The sequence below is a fragment of the Eurytemora carolleeae genome, unplaced genomic scaffold (genome assembly GCF_000591075.1).
Source record: "Eurytemora carolleeae unplaced genomic scaffold, Eaff_2.0 scaffold1362, whole genome shotgun sequence".
NCBI lineage: Eukaryota > Metazoa > Arthropoda > Copepoda > Calanoida > Temoridae > Eurytemora > Eurytemora carolleeae.
This window is the reverse complement of record NW_019397774.1, coordinates 57,984-67,286: the sequence shown is the minus strand read 5'-3', so window position 1 is coordinate 67,286 and position 9,303 is coordinate 57,984. Positions and strand designations below refer to the sequence as shown.

The window sequence follows — 9,303 nt, the reverse complement described above, 5'->3', positions numbered from 1 at the left end:
ATATAGACAGGTAAACAGAATATATATAGACAGGAAAACAGAATATATATGGAATGGACCCGCTACGTATAGCAACATGGCGTATTTTCCGGGAGAACATTTTTTATATTTTTGAAAAATTAAATTATCAGTGTAAAGTAAATATAATTTTCATAAAATCCTTTTATTTAAATGGTAAAACGAAATTTTATGAAATCATATTAGCATTACTGGAGAACTTTTTCTATACTTTTAAGTTTTTTTTTTCCAAACCTAAAATGTAGGAATTAAACTATTTTGCTCCTTTAATGTCTAGGTTATGGCAAAAAAATAGAAATTATGATAATGATAATGATAAGCTAAAATATTTTTACAAAAAACGTTTAATTTTTCAAAAATATGAAAAATGTTCTCCCGGAAAATACGCCATGTTGCTATACGTAGCGGGTCCATACGTTGGATTTCTATAAGGTTTGACGCCACATTTTAGGATAAAAATAGATAATGACATGACAAAGAAAAAAAACAATTTTACAACTGCATAGTCTAGTATCATTCATACATGTAATCAAGCGTAAAGACTGAATCTGGTTACATAAGTCCAAAATTCTCATTGTTTGAGAGTTACCCTGATTTTAAGTATTACTAGCTGAAGTGCCCGGCGTTGCCCGGAAAATAAAATTAAAATTAAAATTTTGTAAACATTTCCGTCAGATTGGTCCAGCCGTTTGGCCAGCTTTTTTTTATAAAATCTGCGAATTTTTTGTTTGTTTTGTTTTACAATTGTACATAAAGAGAACATGTTCACAATTCAAATAGAAGATGGGCACGAAGCACCCTAAAAGCCTAGCTTACATTAAAAAATCTAGGGAAGTGATAATGACGTAAGAGCTACTGGTAGAAGTAGGAGAAAAATTCACCAAAAAATCGTCAAAGACAAGTACCTGTACAAGTCTTCAAAAGCCAAGCCCGTTAAGTCGTCTCCGAAACGACCAACAATAGCTGAATCTAAAGTGGCAAGTGGTCAAGGTTGTTCTATCTGACCTGCAGACAAAAGCAACAGGATGTGTTGATGGTTAGTAAAGTTATAATCAATGTCATTTAAAAAAAAAAGTAAGAGAGGTTTGTGTACACATTTTACAGTAAAACTATAGGACCGTTAGGGCTAGTTTTATCAAAACAACAACACAGATTGTAAACACACAAGTAGAAATTTTCCTGAGTATTATATTGTTCTCTATTCTTCTTTTATCAGATATGAGCGGTCCTAATACATCACAGTAAATGTACACAAACCCCTTCCCCCCTTAATCTTAAATCAAGTCTAATTACGTATATCTTAAACAAAGAAAAAAAATCAAATTATCAAGGAAAATTTCTCAAATTAGAATATAGTTGAAAAAGTCAAGTGGTGTTTTAAAGATGTAATGTACTTAATTTCCCAAAGCATTTTTCCCAAGTGGCAATTTCCCGAACGTGCAATTTCCGAAGCGGCAACTTCCCAAGTCTATCCTAGCCGCAGTGCTCGGCACCCAGCCTGTTTTAGCCGCAGAGCTCACCCCCCCTATCCCATCCAAGCCCCAGCCTAAGGTGCCTTAGAGCGCCTAACCTAACCTTTGGGAAGTTGCCATGCTAGGGAAAATGTTACTTGGGCCCTTGGGAAAATATCTTTGGGAAAGTACTTAACACCGTTTTAATGCATAACTAAGAAAACATTTAGTATTTAATGTTAGAATGTAAATTTAGAAAGATAGAATGATGCTTGCAAAAACACATTTCTTGCAACACAAAGTTGACAACTAGGACTTGCATTGCCTTGGGACTCATTCATACTTGATAAACGTATACTGTAACCTAATACGTGTCTTAAATAGGGTTCCCACATAACATCAGATTTTCTTGCGCAACAGTTTCGCATTTTGCACGAAATTTCGCATCATTCGCGTATCAATACGAAACCAGTGCATGAAATTTTACCTTCATTTGCACAAAGTTGCACATTCATTTGTCCTAACTTGCTCATATACTTGAAAATTTTTATGTTTTTGCATTAAATTGTGCCTCAAACGGAATTTAAGCCATAATTTTTGCATTATGTTGTGCATTAATACAAAATGGGCCGATCATAGCCTGTCTTCGAAATTTTTGAATAAAAATATTTTGGTTGTTAAGGGTCTAAGTTTGTGTTGACCCCTGGCACAACCTCTAGGAGACAGTATGTGATAATGAACGGCAAGGTTATGCTGCTGTGGGTGGATAAAGGAGCTAAATTTGTGGATTGTACATCATACACAGACAAAACTTCATCTGTTACTTGCAAGGTGGTTTTTTCTTCTTTATTCTTTTTAAGGGACTGGCATAGTTTTCTCAAGAGACCCTCCATGTAAAGACTTACGTCACAAAGATCCATTATGCTATGCAATTTTTAAGACTTATTCAACTGTATGCCGAGTCCATTAGCGCCTGATCCAATCAGGGTTCAGTCATGTGTTTGTTGTCTATTTTGAACCAATTAAAATAGTATGGCGGTAACATCTATCTTTCTATCTATCTCATTATTCAATCAGAGTGATGAATCCTTTAATCGGCGCTATCAGTAAATGGAAATATTTACTTCTACTGAAACTAGAAAAAGGTCGCAACATCGCCATGTCCGTAAGTTTTACCTCAATCTCACATTTATTTTTTGTAGACTAAGAAATGTACGTTTTAGAACCACAAAGCACATGTTTTATGCTTAGCTTTTTAGACTTTTTTGTGATAGCTTGTAACCTTTGGAGGTTACTTTTAAAGCACAACTGCAATAAAAAATTCTCCATTTTTCATAATCGGATCAGAATGATAGCACGTGACTATTTAATAGAAAGTGATTTGTAATTATCTGGACAGACCCTTTAATATACGTTAAACGCCAGTATATCGCAATTACTAAGTATGAGGCTTTTATGATAAATTGGGAAATAAAAATGTTGGTTTTTTGACACATTTTGCAGCATTTATTTGTGAAGCTTTGTTCTCTAAATATTAAGTGTTTATAATCTTTAAATTTGTTCACTTTTATAAAAAATTTGAAAGATTATCAAGTAATCATTTTATGTTTTTTTATTAACTCTATCACCCTGGGTAATATTAGAACGCTAAAACTTAAACGCTTTCTCAACTTCATAGTTGTGAACATATTTTGCTTAACATTTTTTGTTTCTGTTGCAAAGGGTAGGGCAGAGGACAGTAAAATGGCGGGTTAGAGTTTAAAAAAGACAGAAATTGTTTATAACTTTTTATGCCCTGGGTGGCCTTTTTTTATCTATGGTACACCTTTCACTATTTGCGAATTTTTTGCTATGAAGTTCCCGCAATCTTTTGAATGATCATCTTCAAGCATTAATATTTGGGATTTTCTTTAATATGGACTTATTAAGAGTTTAAACTTGATATTCCACGTTATATAATTGACGTGCCATTTGTGTGTTTTTATTTTTTTTGATAGTGTTAACATTTAAATTCATATTTCTTTCTATTTCTTTATATTTTAATTTTGCAGGGCATAAAATTATTTAAAACCCTACTGGTTGAAGGGGGCTCTTAAAGTATTTTCGCAAAAAAACATGTCTTTTTCTCGAGGGTTCGAGTAGAGAACCCTCTCGAAAAAGAAAAGTTTTTGGCTCAAATACTTTATACCTCGCCTCCCTTCAACCAGTAGGGTTATAAATAGTTATTATAAACTTAGCTACAGGTGGTATACAATTTATCTATTTGAAAAGTCCTTGAAAAATGGAAAAAATGGTCAATAACATGTGCCACTGTGGCTTAATATTTGTCAAAGCTAAAAATATTTTTTTTTGAACATTTTTCCGGCGTACTTTTTGAACTTTTTAAAATCCTCCCTTGCACCCTAACAATTAATGATAGAGGTTTAATAAGCAGGCATTACGGCCATGTATCACACTCCCCTATCTCGACTCTAATGGCAAAATCATAGGGGGGGGGGGGGGAAAAACACCATCCAATCAATATTGGACAAAAAAGCCCGATCGGGATAGGGCTAACCTAAACATAACATTTTACCTTCAGGAAGTTGCTGGTCTTGCTAGCGTTGATTTATCAGCATCAAATGTTCCAACAGAAACTGGTAATATATTGCACACTTTTTTATTTTAAAAAATAATTTTCTTGACAACATTTTTTTACATTTTACACTGAAAGTTATTGTAAGGCTTTAGTCTTATAAACGGTGAAAGTTTAACAAATGATCACTTTATTAGAGATGTAACCTTAGAAAAAAATTGAAATTTTTTGCAATGGCAAAAAGAAAATTATGATTAAGTTGCAAATGGTTACCCACAAAGCATAACTAAAAATATGACATAATTTTACTTTTTGTTTCTCACTTTCTGGTTTCATGGATTTTCGCGGATTCTGTATGAATTTTCCACACCGCCGCTGCAATTCATAACTATTTATATCATTATTTAAACTGGGTCTTTCAACCAGATATACAATAAAGTTAGGTTTTCAGAATTTTAAATTACAATCTTTTTACACTTTAATGAAGCTTTCTTGCTTAAAAAGGTGAGTTTTTAAACTTTGTCTCAACATTTTTGTTGTTGTAAGACGACATTTTAATTATTTTGATTTCTAAAAATCTGGTTTTATTTTAACAAAAAAGCATGATTTTGGTGGTGGGAAATTTAACATATATAAGAAATATAACAATAATATATGATTATAATAAATAAAAATAGCAACCTCGCTGTGGAAACTCTAGTTTAGAAACTAAAAATGTAATAAAAATGTCTGGTTCAGACAACTCCCAAGTAAACAGCGACCAATTTAGGTGAATGCAAAACATTATTTTATTTTTTATTAAAATAAATTGAATTTAATACTTTTTCTTCTAATTTAAGGTTACATTTACTAATCCTTTGTTCGATGATTGGCACTTCCTCCATCTAAGGATTTACAATGGGTTGATTTCCTCTCCCCCCTCTGTACACCAGAGGAAAGTGTACTGCAGCAGTACAAATACAGTTCAGCAAACTATGTCCACACGGTACAACTAGATACATAGACCACCATACGGATCAAAGAACCATGTCAAAAAACCAGAATTAAGAATAAAAAGTTAGTTTTATTAATTGACGACAATATTGTAAGATGAAATAATAAAATTTCTTATTTATNTTCAAATTCAGGATACGTTCTAAAATGGAAAACCTGGCATTGTCTTGAAAACTGTCAAGAGATTTAATATAAAAAGAACTCTTATTATAATTTTGATTTTTAAAAAAAGTTTAAAATTGGGAATTGTTGTCCTTGTCATGTTTAATAAAATGTTTGTTATAGTTTTTATTATCGACTTTTACTCTGGATATGGGCCAAGTGTTAGTTTTGAAACTAATGTCCCCTGAAGAAAGCATTATTATTTTTTAAAGTTTAAATATATTTTTTCTTAAAGAAAATTTGGTCTCACATGTGTTTTACATGCTGCAAATATTAAATAGATTTCACCAAATAAAAATGATTTTTTACTTCAGTATACAACTTGGAGAGATTGAAGTTATATTGGGATCCCTCCGCTGTAGCGGAGGCCACCTTAGGGAAATTATTTTCAGCGGAGGGAATTCACAATTGTGATTTAATACTAATTATTCTACCCGAGGGATGGTAATAAACACTGAGGACACCAATTACTTCATTGGAGGGTTGATAATTAACACTCAGGACACTAATTACTTCATTGGAGGGTTGGTAATTAACACTCAGGACACTAATTACTCAATCGGAGGGTATGGTGATTAACACTCAAGACACTAATTACTTCATTGGAGGGTTGAAAATTAACACTCAGGACACTAATTACTTCATTGGAGGATTGGTAATTAACACTAAAGACACTAATAACTCAATCGGAGGGAAGGTAATTAACACTCAAGACACTAATTACTTCATTGGAGGGTTGAAAATTAACACTCAGGACACTAATTACTTCATTGGAGGATTGGTAATTAACACTCAAGACATTTATTACTCAATCAGAGGGAAGGTAATTAACACTCAGGACACTAATTACTCCATCGAATGGATGGTAATTATAATTCAGGACACTAATTACTCCATCGGAGGGATTGTAATTAACACTCAGGACACTAATTACTCCATCGGAGTGATGGTAATTAACACTGAGGACACTAATTACTGCATCAGAGGGATGGAATTACTCCATCAGAGGGATGGTAATTAACACTCATTAAACTAATTACTCTATCCGAAGGATGGTAATTAACACTCAAGACACTAATTAATCCATCAAAGGGATGGCAATTAACACTCAAGACACTAATTACTCCATTGGAAGAATGTTAATTAACACATAGGACAATAATTACTCCATCGGAGGGATGGTAATTAACACTTAGGACAGTAATTACTCCATCGGAGGGATGCTAATTAACACTTAGGACACTAATTACTCCATCGGAGGGATGGTAATTAACACTTAGGACACTAATTACTCCATCGGAGGGATGGTAATTAATACTCAGGACACTAATTTTACCATTAGAGTGATGGTAATTAACATTCATTAAACTAATTACTCCATCCGAGGGATGGTAATTAACACTCATTAAACTAATTACTCCATCGGAGGGATGGTAATTAACACTCATTAAACTAACTACTCTATTCGAAGGATGGTAATTAACACTCAAGACACTAATTACTCCATCGGAGGGATGGTATTAACACTCAGGAAACTAATTACTCCATCGGAGGGATGGTAATTGACACTCAGGACACTAATTACTCCATCGGAGGGATGGTAATTGACACTCAGGACACTAATTACTCCATCGGAGGGATGGTAATTAACATTCAGGATTTATCTAAAATCGTCAAGCTTAGATATTTCAAACTATGAATGCTGTTAGATCAAAGAATTAAAAGAGAATTAATAGATTAAAGAGAACACGTCCGAGAACCTTGTCCAAGGGTTTAAGGGTACCGTTGTGAATCGGGTATTGCCACTTTTGCCATGGGGAGCAATTTGAAATTACGATTTCAGTCTCTTTACTCCAGAACAGTCTTTTTATTTTAATTTTGAATCTAGTTTAAATCATAATTTTTATATGGAAGAAAATACAGCGCATAATATTTTTACATCAACATCAAAGATTTTATAAATGCCAAGATTGGATTTTCTAAATTTAAAGAAAATTATCTTAGCGTTCGGTTCCTGTCAATTTTATCAAAATGACTAAATCGTGAATGTTTTTTTNGCAGGATTATGCTTGCTTCGATTTCTGATGATTGAAGTAAGTAGAATTCAAGTGAATGTAATTAGAATTTAGCGTACAGGCCGTAAATTGATATCAAGCAGAATTATCGTTGATATATTAAAACGGATCATCATGGCTTGGTGCGTGAACTAAATACTGTTGATTGTAAGCGGGTTTTTCTAACAGTGTATAATTACTGAGTTTGAGCGCAAAGCCGACGCTCAAAATTATCCATTTGGGAGGTTATGTTTTGAAAATCGGTTTTTTAAACAATTAAATAACGACGACAAAAAATGTATCAAAAATTCTACAGTTAACTAATTAGATGTTTAGGAACAAAGTTCTCAAAAGAAATTTGTCAATAAATCAATGTTAGAATCAATTATATCTTTTCCATCATTATATTGAATTTCTTATTCTTTACGGATTTTTTCGCAGATTTCTACAATTCATCAAATGTCGTCTTTTCCAAAACAATTCCAGAATATCTACAGAAAATGTTTGTGAACAATAAGAGATTACAGAAACTAAGTGAATAAGATTTCTTATTTTCGATTATAAGAGTTAGTTTTTTATTTTGTCAACCTTATCCTAAACAACTAATAAGTTTATCGTCTTTTCTAATAATTTTAAAAAATCGATTCTCAAAAACGAACCACCCAAATGGATGATTTTGAAAGTCGACATTGCGCTCAAACTCAGTAATTATACATCATTAAAACGTGTTTATATGTCTCAAATGAATCCTACAAAATGTCTCTACAATATTCTCAGTTCAACTACCACACATCACTTTATTTTCCCTAGAAGGACCTAATTCATTTGGTGTACTGTCACGTTTTGCCTGCATAGTCTGTATGTGTACTGTACTGCACCTTGCCCTGCTCCCTAAACAGTCGGCCCGGCACTTGAAATGAACCCATAATGAACCAGACTTTACTGTGACATTGCCAGTCACTCCCTTTAAAGAAATGAATTCCGAAAATTGTTTGAATTCTTGAAATAACAAACAACATCACGAATTAAAAAAAAAGAGTTTGTGGCAAGCATATCTCCTCTGTGGATTTCTGGCCCGACTGTACAATTTCTTAATCCTTCTAGTTTTTATCCTACATCCACAGTGTGCGAAAATCAAATTGAACAGAATGAAATTCAGAATTTTTGTATTTCCACATTTTATATTTCTTAATCTAAAATTAGATTTAAATTTAAATATATTTTCTTTTAAATAAAACTGTATTATAAAGTTATTGCATTTTTATTTCAGATTTGCGTTCAAAGTCTGAACAATTATTTTTTCAATTGATTATTTTCTATTTTAGAATTGTTGATGGAAAATCATTTTTGAAGAATTAATTAGTTTTTTTCTTACACATTGTAAAGCATAGATACTGTATAATGATATTTTTTACACATTTAGCATTAAAACTTAAGAACAAATATAAAATTTTAACATTTTACACATTTCTTTCCTTTATTCTAAAATAACACAATATTATTTTTGTTAAATATGATTCTACAATATAAGAATTATATTTATATTTATTAGGAAACCAGCTTTGCCTCGGGTACTCAAAGTTGCTCCTGCCGTTTACCTGCGCTTGGTCTTAAATTACTATTTTTTAGCTACAGTTAAAACCTAAATAAGCCATTCATTGAAAGAATTCATCAAATGCCGTATTTTTCGCTTTCTGATAATGGAATATTGCAGATATTTAGCCTTTTAATTAAATGATTATATGGAGCTCTTTAAACTGTTCCCACATATTCATGGCCATTTATTTTTTTTCGCAAATACTAAGATTTACGTAAAATAGTATAAAACCCCTAGAAAAATTGTCAAGACGACATTTGATAAATTCTTTCGATATATGGCTCATTTAGGATTTAATTGTATGTATTTCCTACATTAAATTTTAAGAAAATCGCAAATTAAATATTTATTTGTATTTTATTTTGCTTTTTTGTCTGAGTTTTCTAGTGTAAAGCCAATAATTGACCTCACGATGCGGGTTTTATAAGATAAAACTGAGAAGGTTGAACTAAC

The 9,303-nt window shown here is 32.2% G+C and overlaps 1 long non-coding RNA gene across 1 annotated transcript; it reads left to right on the top strand.

Moving 5' to 3' along the window:
- Nucleotides 1–799: 799 nt before the first annotated feature.
- Nucleotides 800–5,159, top strand: LOC111715859 (uncharacterized). The gene is made up of 4 exons (XR_002768321.1): nt 800–1,054; nt 2,152–2,300; nt 4,051–4,813; nt 4,884–5,159. It is a non-coding gene; the product is annotated as an uncharacterized LOC111715859 (long non-coding RNA).
- Nucleotides 5,160–9,303: the final 4,144 nt, after the last annotated feature.